General features: G+C 38.1%; 1 protein-coding gene across 1 annotated transcript in view; it reads left to right on the top strand.

Moving 5' to 3' along the window:
• LOC307121030 (adhesion G protein-coupled receptor D2) overlaps positions 1–16068 on the top strand; it is a 92852-nt gene that overhangs the window by 53613 nt on the left and 23171 nt on the right. Inside the window, exon 23 of the mRNA XM_079808416.1 lies at positions 11239–11321. The gene's annotated coding sequence lies outside the window, so the exon portion shown is untranslated. The remainder of the gene's footprint in view (positions 1–11238; positions 11322–16068) is intronic.

Genomic DNA, 16068 nt, shown 5'->3' with positions numbered 1-16068 from the left:
TTGCGATGCGGGCCATGATTGAATATTTGTTTTTAATGCGGTGCAATTTTTTAAACCAGTCAGCCAGCCACGCGACTAAGTGCTAAGAAGAAACGTGTATATATAATGTAACCAAGAGGGAGAGAGACGCTCATACGCATATGAGCCCAACTGTGAAAGGCCTTGTGTTGTAACAAATAGGGCCAAACCCACAATAAATGCTGCCGTATGTCCTGATTGTATATAACTGATTGTTGTGTCTCTTCCGTTCAAGGTCAAGTAATTCTTGAAGCCGAGTGAGCGTGAGAAAAAGCGTTTATGTTCACTTTTGATGAATTCATGTCTTTTCCTCCTTTGAGGCAACGGTTTCAATCCACCAATTACGACAACGACACCATGCTATATGCATAAAGGAATCAGGAAAGAACAAGCGTTTGTGGAAAAGCGAAGTGCGGCAAAAGAGTTTTGACAACATGTGATCTCTGAAGTCGTCTTCTTTTGCTGTCCCTTTCATAATTTTACGTTATATCGTCAGTACATTCACCAATAAAGCTGAAGGTCAAGGGGGACAGTGCTATTGTGTATGCTTTCATTTTTCCTCTTCTTTTCTCTGCCGCCTTTTGAGTAAGATTTGAATAGACCTCAAGAATGGAGATACATGTCAATCAAAAGGCTGCAACTCTCAAGGGTCAACTTGAAAAGCTTGATAAAAGCGTAAAGTTCATTTCCACACTCCTTTTTAGTTGTAAAAGATTCTGTAAGGTGAAGTTGCGTGACAAAATTCGAGGTCAGATGATATTAGATGCATAGGGCAAGTGTGGGCGATTTGTTGGCTGCATCCGAAATTGCATACTTCCCTCCGGATTACATTCATAATACACACATCTATACATATTTAGCGATTGCGAAGTAATTATTTATTCAAAAGTAGGTGATTTTGGATGAATAAATCGATCAATTACTAAGATAGTGTTACTGTAATCAGATAATTTTATTCCTGTAATGAAGGATCAGAGACAGGGCCTAAAATGAACACAGCCAAGCACCAAATGTGAGTAAAAATTGGCGTTGGCAAATATATGAAATGGTGTCACTCGCCAGTTGACCACTAATATTTTTATAAATCTTCTAACAATGCACAAACGTGAACGGTGCTCGGGACAGTTCACAGGCCAGTGCTGCATTGTCATGAAAGTTTAAGCTTAGACACTATTCAAGAAGAAGCGAATGGGAGCTCATCCGCAGCGCGCACACAGAAATCCGCATCTCAGACAGCGCACAAATACTAACCTGAGCTCTCTTTTACGGCATCTTGCAGGCGTTCACTGCGTTGATTAACATTAATAACACATACAGCAGCAAGAATATTAGGCTTCTGTCACTTTAAGAGTGAATGCACAGATCTAATATAGTGACACTGATATATTTACTTTCTCAACTGTTAACGTTCACTTAAGAAATTAATAGTAAGTATCCTAATAAACATAGTCTGTTATGTCTTAAGTGAACGTAAACAGTTCAGAAAGTAAATATATCAGTGTCACTATATTAGATCTGTGCATTCGCTCTTAAAGTGACATAAGCCTAAAATTCTTGCTGCTGTCTGTGTTATTAATGTTAATCAACTACAAAGGACAAAGAAAAAGTCACTCACTGCTCTTGACTGAATAACTTTTGTAACTTTAATAAGGATTAATTAATAAGGATGTTTCATTTATACAATGCAGACTATTGTATACAGTGTTATTTAACATTTGCTTACTTAATTCATTTTTTTTACTGACAAACCTGAAGAACTGTTTAATTTGCATCTTTGATATATTGTAAATTGTAAATTGATTATTTGTTTTTATTTTACTACTGAATGTTTACTTGTCTTTAATAATGTTTTAAATTTATATTAGTTAGGCTAGTAGTTTTAGCTGTGGTATCGAAATTGGAATAAAGAATTGTGAATTTTGACTGGTATCTAAAATGTTGATGTCATAACTGCCTGTTTTTGCAAAAACAGTTTCATGGCCGGTACATTTTCTGAAGTTGTTGGCCATTGGCGGGTGTGGCAAAAAAGTTAGTTTTATTAGAGATTAGAGATGCACTTTATTTCTTATTAAAAACGACTGTTCTTATAAATGCACGCTGTTATGAAATTGTTTTGCGGAAGTCAAAAAGTTAATCAATTTGAACCTAATATTATTATATTTATATATAATAGTGGTAATACAAATGGAAATATTTGAAAATACAAAAACTCATATGATATATATATATATATATATTACAGAAATAAATAAAAAAAATCATGAATTTGTATATAAATCGTATAAATGTATATAAAATGTATATATAAATTGTAATTCCAAACTTTTGACCAGTTATATATACTAAAGTAACTGTTCTTAAAAAATAAATGTTTTGTTTTATATATATATATATATATATATATATATATATATATATATATATATATATATATATATATATATATATATATATATATATATATATATATATATATATATATATATATATATATATATATATATATATATATATATACATATTTCTTTTATTATTCTTTGTATATTTTTCACATTAATTTGATTAGAAATACTTCAACCTTTTTTATTTTTTGCTGTTAGTTGTTGCAGGCCAAATGGCAACAGAGATTGTCATTTAGCTTGAAATGAAACTATTACATATGGTTGTGCCAGTAATTTTTTTTGTTGCACTTCTACATTTTCAGTGTTGCAACTGAAAGTATATGTTTGGTGTCACAGCAAATTATTGCATTTCAATCTCTAATGAAATGCTATAATTTGTTATTGCATACCAACATGCAACGTAACGCAGCAGCGTGTAATTCTGCCAGTCTTACAAGTGGCTCTTTAGCGAAGTTGAATCCATCTGTTGTCACCCCCCTCCCTATCCCACACACACTCACAAAGATTGACAACACATGACCTTGAAAACTGAGTTGTCTGACATTTTATGTAAGATGTTTGTTGTTTGTTGTCCCAAATGAAGACCGTGTCATTTGATTTCACACGCTGAATACAAAACTACATATTGTTTGTATAAATACCCAAATAAACAGATTACAAAAACATGGTAGTGGTCAGATAGCTGTTTACATTTCTCTCTCAGAGGAAATAAAGAAAAAATCATCCCATTCTCACTTCTTTCTTTTTTAACTCTTTATTTCCTCTGATAAAGCTACTTGTGATTATACTGTCCGGATGGTTGTATGATTTACTTTATATAGAAGATTTAAAGTAAATCAGGAAAATCTGGTGCACACACACAGTCAATACCTATTGAGTAGACTTGAGAAAAATCTATTCATAATTCAAACCGGTGTGTGAGTGTCTTTGTGTATCAGTGTGTGTGTTGGCATGATGGATGTCAGAGATAACAAATTGTAAGGAAAAGTTGAATTTGTATCTGCTTAGGATCCTGGCTGCCTTATACATATGGCTTCAGGTTTCGTGGTAATAGGATCTTTGATAGATGGCAGCCCTCCTCAGTCCCCCATTTTTTAAAAGATATTTATTTATTAATCTGTCTATTTATTCAGTCAGATCATCCCCCGCGCGGGGTCACTGTCACAAAACCACCTGCATCAGTTTTTTTCAGCTTTTTTCATCCTTTGCTTTATAGTTCATATCCAAAGTCGCTTATGCACATCTCAGTCGGCCGAGCGTCACCCTTACGCCCGCAGGCTAACGGAGGGTAAGTTTTCCATCTCATCTCTCATCTCGTTGGCAGAGGCCTTCCTCCATCTCTCCACCCCTTTTCTTAATTCTCGACACGTGTCAAATGGAAGCGGGCCCTTTAGTCTTCTCATATGTATCGAGATCTGACATAAATTCCAACCATATTTATATTGCAAGCAAAATGCTCCTGGACTTATAAGGAGACGATGTGTCTGTCTACTCATTTAAGTTTTCACATTCAAATTCGATCTACTCGTTCATTCAGGCTGCTCCTATTCCCAGTTTCTCCAACTTGAGAATTTTTCTCCATTGTAGACAAAAACTCTTCCACAAAATCTAGCTATATATGTGTTAATATATATCCAATTAAAAATAGCTAGCCAAAGGATGACAGAAAAAAATGCATGCTGTGTTTACTCTTTACCCGAATTTTCCGTTATTTGTGAGAAAACGCTTCTGAATATTCTGTGTTTTCACTGTTATACGCTAGGGGGCCCAATTACGCATCTTCTGAATGAGTACAGAATCCCCTGATCAAAACACAGGCCAAGAACACGCAAAAACAAGCGATTGTATGTAAGCAGATGCATATGTAAAATAGCGTGATCATCAACATTAAACAGCATATAAATCAAAGCTATCTAATGTTACTGAATGATATGTCGACTCAGGGCGAGCTATAGGACTGTGCAAGCATTAGGGGTGTTGATGGACTCAATCTACTCCATCTGTGTTTGATCATCACTCTGAATCTGATCTGAATGTAGTCTTTGACAAAAACGTGATTTTCTCAGCTTTTTGTTCAAAATGTTGCCTTTTTTATGAAACTTACCCATATTTAAGTGTTGATAAAAAAGGAATGCATGAAGCTAGAATAAAACAAAAACAAAATATTTTATGGGCCATTGCATTTTTGTGAAAATGATCAAAAACCCTAGGTGGCTGGCAAATTTTTTTTAAACGCTGGCGGGGAAAGAGATAATTGCGGTAAATATTTTTAATAATTGTTAATAACACTTATATAAACTCTGATTGTTAGTCAGAATGAGTGTGCTGAGGAGCGTTTTTTTGTGTATTGCAGTTTACACTAATAACCTTTAACCCTTTCATGCGTAAGATCACACCAGTGTGATTAGAATGTTCAGTGCATCACATGATCAACTGCTAAATTCAAATGTGCTTTCGTGCTTTGGCTGGAGCTGAGCAAGAGACAGACGTGCTTAATGCTTGTCATATATCACAACCATTCAGTGTTTTCAGCCACAAAATGTTTATTTTAGTTTCAGATATTTATATATACACATTAGCACTAGCAAAACAATACATTTACAGTTTGTAAAATACACACTGATATCAATGGAAGCGGCAATAACAATTATAAAACCTTTCAATTACAAAATTACGTGTTTTATTCATATCAGATGCACATTGTGTAGGTAGCTATAACATTTACTCTATTCTTCTCCCACTTCATCGGCCACTCGTACTGTATTTCTGGAGAAGTGTAAATCCGACAGATACAATTCTCTGAATTGTGGTGCAAACTAACATGGCGGTGCTCATCACGCGTTATAGATCTACTAAAATTATCATTATAAAGGTTTTTAAACAACAAAACACATTCACTTACACGTATTTGAGAATTGGAATATGAGGTTGGTGATGACATAGCTAACAAGTTTGTGAATGTTTTTGATAAAAAAACTCAGTGGGTCAGTAGAATATTAAACGTAAAGTTTAAACACATGAAAGGGTTAACAGAGCTGTCGGCGTAAAATACTTTTTCTATTTCGAGTTTCGATTATGGTTAGCATGGTTCCTTAGAAAGGAGCTGCCTGTGAAGATACCAGTAGGCTTTGGAACAGAGCTAACAGAGCTTATAATGAATTGGTTTTCAAATGAGTTTTGTGAAATTATTGTACACCTACCACAGTTTACGTCCTCAAACATCACAATCTCTTAGACACAATCTCTCAGTGCCATGATCAACTGTCCACACCACTGTGCAGTCTGCCATCTCAGGTAAACACCCACCAGGTGTCACTTAATCCCGTTTTTGACGCCAACTAGACCTTGTCCCTTTAGGGGTGACCTCCTCAAACTCATCGTGTCACACTCCTGGCCCTCTGAGAACTCCCCAACAAGAATCATGGAGGGGGGCTGTTTTAAAGGGTCGTGAGGGGGTTGTAAAGGTAGTATGAGTTTGAGCGTCGGGGTGGGGGTGACGGCACTGGAAACCAATGGTGCATCAAGACAGTTCTACCCCGCCACGGTGGCCATAGATCAGGGCAGGACTGCTGGCGGACCGGGTGAGGGTGACAGGGGAATAACATCCCTTTCTCCTCAATCGACAGGGCCCATAACTCCTGCCTCCCCAGGGACAGATTGAGAAAGGCAATAGCCAGGGGCTGTGAAGCAGAGATGCTTGGCAGAATTGAAAGTTAAAGAAGCAGGAGCGGAATATGTTTTTCCCCCTCCTGTACTTGTGCCCGCTCTTGCACTCTTCTGTCATTTTTTTTTTTTACCACTGGCTACTGAGGGAAATATTCCCCCCCCCAATTTTTCTAGAGCGAGTCCGGAGCTTCGACTATGTACTACAGCATCATGTTGTTTTTTTCCGCGCAATTTAAATGCATGCCTGAGGATATAGGGAAAGCATATCCGTCGGGAAGTGTACTTCAGCGGCATCCCTTGTTTGTGTGTCGGCATGTAGACCATGAAGCCTGCAGGGTTAGTGCTGCGTCAGGACCGAAGCAGCGCCGCTGCAAGAGTGCCAGCCTCTCGCCCCGGTAGCGACAGATTTTATAGCCTGATCAATTTCCCAGTGGCTTATTGAATGTCTTTTAAATGGCTTTTTTATTTTCAATTATAACCCACTGTGTCTCGCCTGCCACAATGGGCCAACATTTGCACTGCCGGATAATTTAAAACCCTACTTTAGGAAATTATGCTTTTTATATTGCCTAAATTTACAATCCCCCACCCAATGCTGGTGTAGCTACAATAAAAGGCGAAGTAACCGAATGGATTTTTGCATATGTCATTAATGAATGCGTTAGTAAGTATTTGTTTGCGGCTAACTGGCACATCCGCGGTGGACACCTCTGATGAACGAGGTTCGTGAAATGTCCACGTTTGTGGAGATTTATTTGCTTATTAAATTGAACTTGCTTTCAGGTGCCGTTATCAAGTTGATGGAAGCAAACGCAGATTGAAGTACCTCTGGCGAATGACCCAAAGTTAGACAGGTGCATCGAAGTGCACTCGCCCCCGTCCCAGCCAACCATCTCTCCCCTCCTTATCCCCAGCACGCAAAGCAACTTGAAGGTGAAAGAAGTGCTCACCGGAGCTCATTGGAAAGTAGAAATGACAGTAAATTTTTCAGCCTCCCTCTCCCTCGCTCCTCCATGAGATGGGAGATCTTGTTATAGCAGTCAGGATGAGAGGGGGTCAGGGCAGCAAGCCGGCGTGTGCCTGTTGATGATTGAGGAAAAGAGGAGTAAATTCATTCTGCTCTCGGCACTTTGTCAAGTGCCAGTAGCTTACCGTTGAGAGCCAGTCACCCATCACCATGTTACGACCTCAGAGGTCAGCGGCGAGCCATAAATCAGCGAGGAGAGAGGTTGCGGTGATGCTGCAGAGCTGAAGAGAGCTGATGCGACTATTGCCTTTGTCGTGCCGCCCCCCCACCTTTTCCACCCGTATGAAGCTGAAGAACCAAGGCCTGCATAAAAATTATGCCCAGCCTCTCCCACGTGTTGCTGCTTCACTGAAGAAAAAAACCCTGGAGTGCCAGACGCCCCGAATAAAGTCTTTCTACACTTTTATCCTGCTCTTTTTGATTAGATTGTTTATTGTGACGTGGGCTACTTTGTGAGCGCCCTCATTCTACTCATGTAAAGTATTGATTTTTGTTCTATAATGAAGGATTTCATAAGTGACAATGTTTTTGATTACTTGCGACAAACCTCCTTAGAGTATTAATTAAAACGGCAGCAGATGTGCAGGTGTGGGAAATCATTAGAAAGAGGCCCCAGTCTGTGGACATTTCTCTCTCCCAGCATGCAACGGCTCTGCATGGCAAATAGGATGCCTGAGAGGGAAAGCGTACCTTACAAGTTCATCTTAAGAACAAGTGCATAAAAAACACAAGCACGTACATTTACAAAAAGGACTTCAATCCATTCGTCTGGACTTCGTCTTGGACGTTTTTTTTGTCCCCTGCCAATGAGATTCTGCTAATTTTTCATGCTGAAACTCTAGATCGGTACACGTGAATTGTTTTGCTTGAACAAGGTTGTCAGATTTTCAACAGTTTCCAACTCAAACAATGAACGAACGTCAATATGACGGTTTCCTCTATTTTTCACGTTAATTGATATATCATGGAATTATCGATTTCTTAGGCACCCATGTGCTAGCGTTTTTCTCGGGCGCACTGGGAGAGAGCACTAGGAAAGGGGATCTGGTTGGTCAGCTCCTGCTTTCAATATTTGCTCCTATTAAACTGTGATTATCCTGCAGTGCCTGGCTTCTCTCAAAGTTGGAGAGAGCAAGCCAAGACAACACAGTCAGATTTTTCCAGAAAGTAAAAACTTCCTGACAACTCTGAAGGTTTACCAGGTCTTCTTAAATTATTGAATACCTCATGTCAGCTTATGTTTAGGTACATATATCGACATTTTCAGATGTAGAAACTGAAATCAGCCTTGATTACTCATTTCTCAATAGTCCCTCATGCAATAAGACCTCACATGACTGATATGTAGTCAATTTCAATACAGTATATTTAATTTATTGTTTATTTATTTTTATGTACGTTATTTATTGTTGGTGGTTTGCTTCATAGCTGTTACTAGGCCTACACTGTTTTTTAGCGCAGCTAAAGCCCAAAAATGCTTCGCGTACACATACAGCTGAACGTGCAGCTTTCAAAGTTCAGTCCATTTGATAGCGTGCAAACCCAGACGGCCGGCACATACACACTGGAAAATTTCACCCTTGTCCAGTGTCTGCTCTATTTCTTTTGTACTAGTTTAAACTAGAGTTTTGTGAGCGTACAGAGTAATTACGTCACTCTGTAGCGTATACTTTTTTATAAGTATACTCTGAGGTTAAATTGCTGTATTAACCAATCAGCATCCAGGATCTGTTTTATAACATTTTAGTCGCAAAAAAACAATTTCTCAATCATCCAGTATTAAAACAGTTGAACGTGCAGTTGAACGTGCAGTTGAGCTCCTGCAGGTATTTCATTCTCAGTTTCTGCACTCTGATATCTGCCATTACGCCTCCCTGATTGCAATGAATTGAACAGATGGTCCAGAACTAAATCCGCCTCTGGGTTTTACACTCTGTTTACCTTTTGCTGTTTACCTTTGTTTTATCATAACTACTTTGAGATCTTGGGCCAGTGTTGAAACCTTGAAGTTTTTAAAGTGCTGATGTAAGACTGCCAATGAACAATGTCTTAGAAAGTAACAGCCCAGAATGATGGCAGAGGGTGGAGTGTTTTAGGAACCTGTTTGGAAACAATCACTGTTTTTGCCATTGGATTTAGTGCCTCTCGTGGGATCCTTCTTTCTTTCTTTTTTTTGCTGCATCTAAATATTGCTAAAAATATTTTTAGAATTTAGTATTATTTCATGGCATTACATTGTTTAGAGCATAAGAAACAAATGGGGATTTTTTTGGTTGAAAAATGATATCTGATTAATATGTTTTGCTCTATCCACTAGTGGACACCATGACTCAGTTGTTTAAAAAATAAAATGACATGAAAAGACATTTATAGGCAAAAACATTTTATTTTTCATTAACCAATCAATTTTAAGGTTTCAAAAATTTGTTTACCAAACTTTGAATAAAGATGATTTTCAATATGAAAGATATAATGGAATAAATTGATATACCATTTTACTTTATGCAGTGGGTAAAATGGCCATAAATGGGTAGTCCCATTCAATACAATGTATCTACACTGTATCTAATTTGCATATTAATATGTTCTACATGTAATGATAAAAGAAGGGTTATAATGAGAGTAATAATTGGCAACATTTTCATCATAATATCTAATATTTCATTGAAATATTGATATATAATTTATTTCACTATTCACTAGTTGTGTCTCCCAAAATGCCTGATAAACATTTAAGATTCAAGATTTCAGAAACCCCATAACATTTTCCTGAGATGATGATTTAAGACCAACAATTGGAAACAATTTGACCATTTTTATCAAAGACAGAGGAGAAGTTGTTTTCATGGTGAAATCTCCAATTATTTGGTATCTCTGAAAAGCCCATGAATGTGCTCTTTACAGTACTGAGAAATTCACTAAAATACAGTGGACAAAAGTCTATAGCTGGGTCCGAGGAGGATATGTGAAATGATGTGTTTTCTCACATTTTATTTGTCAAAGAGTCACTTAAAATCTCAGAACAGCCAGGAGAAGCTAAGCTTCATATCGCTGAACACACACCAACCCCTCCACAAACTCAGTTAAGAGACGCTTGACACATCAGAATGATGGACTCCTTGAATGCACTGACCTCTCTCCTCTGGACGCCTCTTTCACCCTCCCTCTCTCCTTACAGCCCTTCATCCTTCCATTTCCACCCATGTAGATGAGACAGAGATAGATGAAGATATTTCTGATGGGCAGCCATTTCATAGCAACACACCAAATGAGTTCTGGCTGCCCTGACCCACCCTCCTTTGCAGGAGATTAATCCTGACGCAGGGCGCTTTCCGACCGTGACAGTTCTGTGTGCTATTCTTCTGGGACAAAATTAGGTTTACTTGGCTAAATCTGGTAAAACCTCCCTCAAATGTAGAACTTCACACATGCAAAGAGATCTGTTACTACTTATAAGTGGGGATTTGACATAAAGTGAAGCTGAGCTCTCACACGTCTGCTCCACTTACACAAATCAACTGTTCTTTGTATGTGGAAGTCAATGATTGTTTATTGTGAAGGATAAGCTTCTATAGAGCTTATCTGACTTCTCACTTCAATAGTAAGTGACTCTTGAATGAAACAGTAGCACTGGAAACTGCCTGATGCACAAAGCCCGGTATGTATTCTGGACATGCCGCTCACGGGCCTGATGACTCAATGCGTATTATGAAGTGCCCCCAGATTTATGGGCACACAAAGACTCCACCAATTGGTGACTGAGCCCTCTGGGATGGGAGGCAAAGATTGTGCTCATCCCTGCAGTACTATCATAGCATCTAAACACAAATCGGTCATAAATTTGAGGAATTTATGCCATATCGGTGTTGTGTGTCTTTTTTTCTGAGGGCATTTGATAAAGGTTTTAAAAATATAGCTTGTACTATATTGATGTGAGGTGAGATATTAGCTTGCACGATGGATTGTTTTGCTGTTTTTGGCAGGACATTTGAACAGAAGAGTTACATCCTGTTTGATGAGCATTTTATAATTTGAGAATGGTGTTAATTTGGAACATCTTGCAATCTTTTTGTTTTCTGCCTTTCTGGGTCATTGATTAATTGTGACTGTCATGTGACTTCGCAGGGCATCTGTCCCTCCTCTGTGTCCATGACAACCTGAATGAAGACCTGCGATGTCCTGACACTGGTGTCCACCTCTCTGGACAGGTAAGGCCTCACGCCACTTCTGCCATCTATCAATAAGAATCCAAGGTTATTTGACATCTGAAAAGAAAATCAATTTGCCTCCACTACAATGACACTAAAATGATACCAAACACTTTGCCCGAGCTCAAATATGTGTACCAGTGCCGATTAAAAAATATTTAGTTTTTACTCTTGGTTCTTCTCATGCAATGTCAATTACCTTGAAACTAGTCAAGCTACAAACTACTGAATTTAAAATGATGCTGAAGTGACACTACATTTTTTTGTAGTAGATTGCAGCACTATAGTGCTTCCGTTCTGAAGTTTGACCCTTTTTAAAAATGTGCAAATTTGAATACCAGAACACCCCTTCCCCACCCCCAACAAATAAATGGTTTAGTGAATGATTCACTGACTCACTCATAGGGCCCTATCATATACTCGGCGCAATGCGGTGCCCGACACAATTATCATTTTCACGTCCTGCGCCACGTTGTTTAAATAGCAAATGCACTCGCGCCCTTCTGTTCCCCCATGGGCGTGCTGGTCTGAAAACGAGGTGTGTTTTTTCGGGTTTTGTTTCACGTTTATCTATTCATGTCCTTTATTTTGTAATTTCATAGTCATGTTGCAGTTCCTGGTATTGTCATGTGATTCCCTTGTCCTCCATGTTCTCATTGGTTGTTTTAGTCATGTGTTCTCAGTTCAGTTCTGTCATTGGATCATTGTCTTGATTGTTCACAGGTGTGCCTTGTTTAGACATCAGTCTTTGTGTATTTAAGCCCTCTTGTTTGCCATGTGTCCTTGTCGAGTATTGTTTGTTGTAACCCGCTGATGGTGAGTAGTTCTAGTCAAGTCTGTTTATAGTCAAATGTTCGTGTGGCAAGTCAAGTCTTCATGTTTTGGGTAAATAAAAATCTTGTAAATAAAACTGCACTTGGGTTCATCAAAGCTATTTTGAGGCAACTGAAAACAACTGTGCTATTGACCAACAAAAACCTGGTCTAAAGTCAATGCCGCTGTATTTTTTGTGTTATTTAAAGGGCGCGTTAGTAATATGCGTCTATAGGCGGGTGCACAATGCGCGTACACTCTTGTTATTACACACACAGGTGCAGCAGCACACAAACATGCCAAATATAAAATATAAAAGGATTCCTCTCTGGAGAAGCGTTCAATCTTTCCACTCGCTGATTCTGCCATGTAAATAGCTAATCCACAATGGTGCAAGCGTGGCTTTTAAAGGGAATGGGAGATGAGACTTTGATTGTTTGTTGCACGTTACGCCCCAAAACACACCCATTACTCATTAGGACACTAGGTACAACACTTTTAGACAATACGACAGGCGCGCCGACCGTTTTTCCCCATCGTTAAACTAGCAAAAGTGGATTCGGACACTCCCTAATGCTGCGTTCACACCAAGCGCGAATAGAGGGTCAAAATCGTGTCTACCGCGGCTAGTTGGACGCGTGAACATTTTGAATCCATTCGCGTGTCCACAGCGAATTGGACGCGAGTATAAATTGAGTGTTTGAAGCTAAATAAACGCGCGTTCAAGGCGCTCCAGGAGAAATTTGTCAGAAAACACCTCTGCCTCTTTTCATTTTCATTTAAAAATATATATTAAACATTAATAACCACACAAATGTGGTCCAGGCAACTCCTACATTATCTTCACTGCATGTATTCTTCACTGCATGTATATTTAAATATCTTTAAAAAATAAAGTTATGAAACTTCTCTTTGCCCTCAGTCAAAACGATTTGGCAGACAACAAATGATAGATTCATGACGCCAAAGATCGCCCGTTAGATCCACACAAGACGAACCACTACAGGACATCAGAGCCAGCGGCAAACGGCAGAAGGACTGGCCGAGGAAAGCCTGCTCTCATCGGGGTTAATGAGCGCTGAGCGCCCGGTGATCGCCTGGATCTCACAACTCCACAAACACAAAAATTGTTTTTTTAAATAGGCGCTCTCTTTATAAATAAACCACAGATTTGAGCTTTAAACAACTACATTCTCCCCCGAAAAAGTCTTAAAACCTAATTTTGTGACACAGTAGTATTTTTAAATTATGCAGGGTTTCTCATCATGTCACTTTACCACGTGACAGCAGCAAGCAGGCTCCTGATTGGTTAACGCGGTGCGAATTGACAGCAAAGTTCAGATTTTTCAACTCGGGCGTCAGACGTGAATTCGCTTCAAACGCGCGAATGAGGTGGAATCGCGTCCATCGTGCTGCGCGAAACGCGTCTATTGCGCCGCAGGACCTCCAGACGCCCGTCAACGCGCCTTTCCATTGACTTAACATGGAAATCACTCGCACCAGACGCTCTATTCGCGTTTGGTGTGAATGCAGCATTAGGGCCCATAACGTACAAACATAACACTGTAACCTGAAGAAAGGGTCAATGAATCAGTGAACTGATTCAAACTGGGATGTCACTGAATGAATTAAAATCCTGACCAATACAAGTAACTATCAAAAATTCTATATATTTCAGGATGGATTTTTAAAAAAGATAATTATTGGTTTATATATAATATAACATCAGATTACAGTATATAAAACTCCTTTTTTTAGTTAGTCTTCAATGTTGTTGGCAACCTATTATTAATTTGAAACATCTTGAATTCACTAGGATGGTAATAAATTTTTTTTTTTTATAAAAGGTCATTAAGAAGCATATTCACTTAAAGCATGTTACACTGAGAGGAAGCAGAGTGATCATCAAAGACAGCAGCCCTCTGGTGGCCTGCAAAAAAATCATGTCTGTATCTCTTGTGTCAAACTGGTAGTACACTTATCACACTTTAAACACGATTCGGATTACAAATTCCTAAAATGACTTCCCCCTGATTACATCACATTACTTCACGTGTTTTGTGTTCGTTTGGGGGGTCTGAGAGATATTGTGCTCGGATCATTGCTTTTGGCTCACTGTAAGCAGAAATCTAATACCACAATTTAATTCACACTTGAGGCTTTACATGGAAATGTCCAGATTCCCAAAGGTGTGAATCAGTTTGAAGTGTACACAGTGCATGAAGCACCTCGTCAAGGTCACAGACCTGGGTGCGCACACGGCGGTAGTGAGGAGGGCGTGGCGTGTTGATAATTGGCAGTTTAGTGTGAACCGGCATTGTGTCATACAGTGAGACATCCCATGATGCAAGAGTCATGATCGCTCTCAGCTGTGAGACGGCAGCCTGTTCACACTCTTGCCTGATCAGATCTCCGCCGCTGAGATCTCCACATGTTGATCCCATTTGACTTTAAAAACCTCTTCGGAGTTTCGTTTGACTCTCTAAGGCCTCACTGTCTTTTGTTTTTCATTTGTTTTGTTTTTCAGCCAGGTTGCCAGTCTCTCCACCCCTTCGTTAAGGTTTATTATTTTCTGCATAGTTTTTTCATTTTATTTTTTCTGTTTCACCCATTAACTACTGTTGCTTTCTTTTGTTTGCTTTTTTCTTTTGTTTTGCTGTGATTTTTGTCTGATTTTTATGTATTCATTTATTTCAAGCATGATTTTATTAATTAATTTATTTAACTTATCCTTTATTTTGTTTCGTTTTTTTTTTGTTTTCTGTTATTTTGATGTGATTTGCTTTGTGTTGCTTTTTGTTTTGTTTTGTTTTTTCATTTTATTTATTTTTTAGTCTGCTTCACCCACTAACTAATGTTGCTTTCTTTCTTTTTTTGTTTCTTTGTTTTTTCTGTACTTTTTCTCTGTTGTTTTTCATGTATTTATTTATTTATTTCAAGCATTATTTTGTTCATTTATTTTATTGATCTTTTTTCTTCTTTTTTCTGTTGTTTTGATTTGCTTTTTGTGTTGTTTGTTTTTTCATTTTATTGATTTATTTTTTCAAACCGGTCTGTTTCACCCACTAGCTAATATTGCTTTCTTTTGTTTTGTTTGTTTGTTTTTGCTGTGCTTTTTGTCTGCTGTTTTATTTGTCTGCTGATCTATTTATTTCAAGCATTATTTTATGAATTTATTTTATTTATCATTTTTTTTGTTTTCTGTTGTTTTGATTGGCTTTTTTTGTTTTTGTTTGTTTGTTTATTTTTTCAAACAGGTCTGCTTCACCCACTAGCTAATTTTGCTTTTAATTTTTTTTCGGTGCTTTTTGTCTTTTTTTTTTCAAACTAATATTGCTAATTTTGCTTTCTTTTTTCCTTTTTTTGCTGTGCTTTTCGTCTTGTTTTCATGTATTTATTTATTTCAAGCATTATTTTAGTAATTTATTTGATTTATCATTTATTTTGTTTTGTTTGTTTTCTGTTGTTTTGATTTGTTTTGTTTTTTCTAAATAGGTTTGACAAACACTTCACAAAAGTATATTACATTTATTATTGATTTTATATTTTTATATTTTAACTTATTTTACATATAACTTTTCTTTTTATGAAGGTATATACGACTTTTTGAAAGTATTTATCATAGCACTATTTGACCCAGAGGACTGGCGGACAGGCAACTATGCTCTTATATGTAACGAGAGCACTCTCGTCCTTATTGCACTGTACCAGGTGGCCCAGTAACCAACCCTTGAACATGGACTACAGCCCTTCTGGAACCTTTATGAACTTCCGCCAGTGTGTCAATCACTAAGTGAGTGGCAGGGCTTCCTGTTTTGGCCGTGTGAGGTTACACATCCTGGCAGGGGGAGCTGCTGTCAGCCGCAGGACCTCGTGCTAGTCGTGTCTCTCCCACACACATACACACACTTGTTCAGCCCCATGGGGATCTCCT

Source organism: Gobio gobio, assembly GCF_949357685.1.
Source record: "Gobio gobio genome assembly, chromosome: 24".
Classification (NCBI taxonomy): Eukaryota; Metazoa; Chordata; class Actinopteri; order Cypriniformes; family Gobionidae; genus Gobio; species Gobio gobio.
This window is presented reverse-complemented; position numbering and strand designations above follow the sequence as displayed.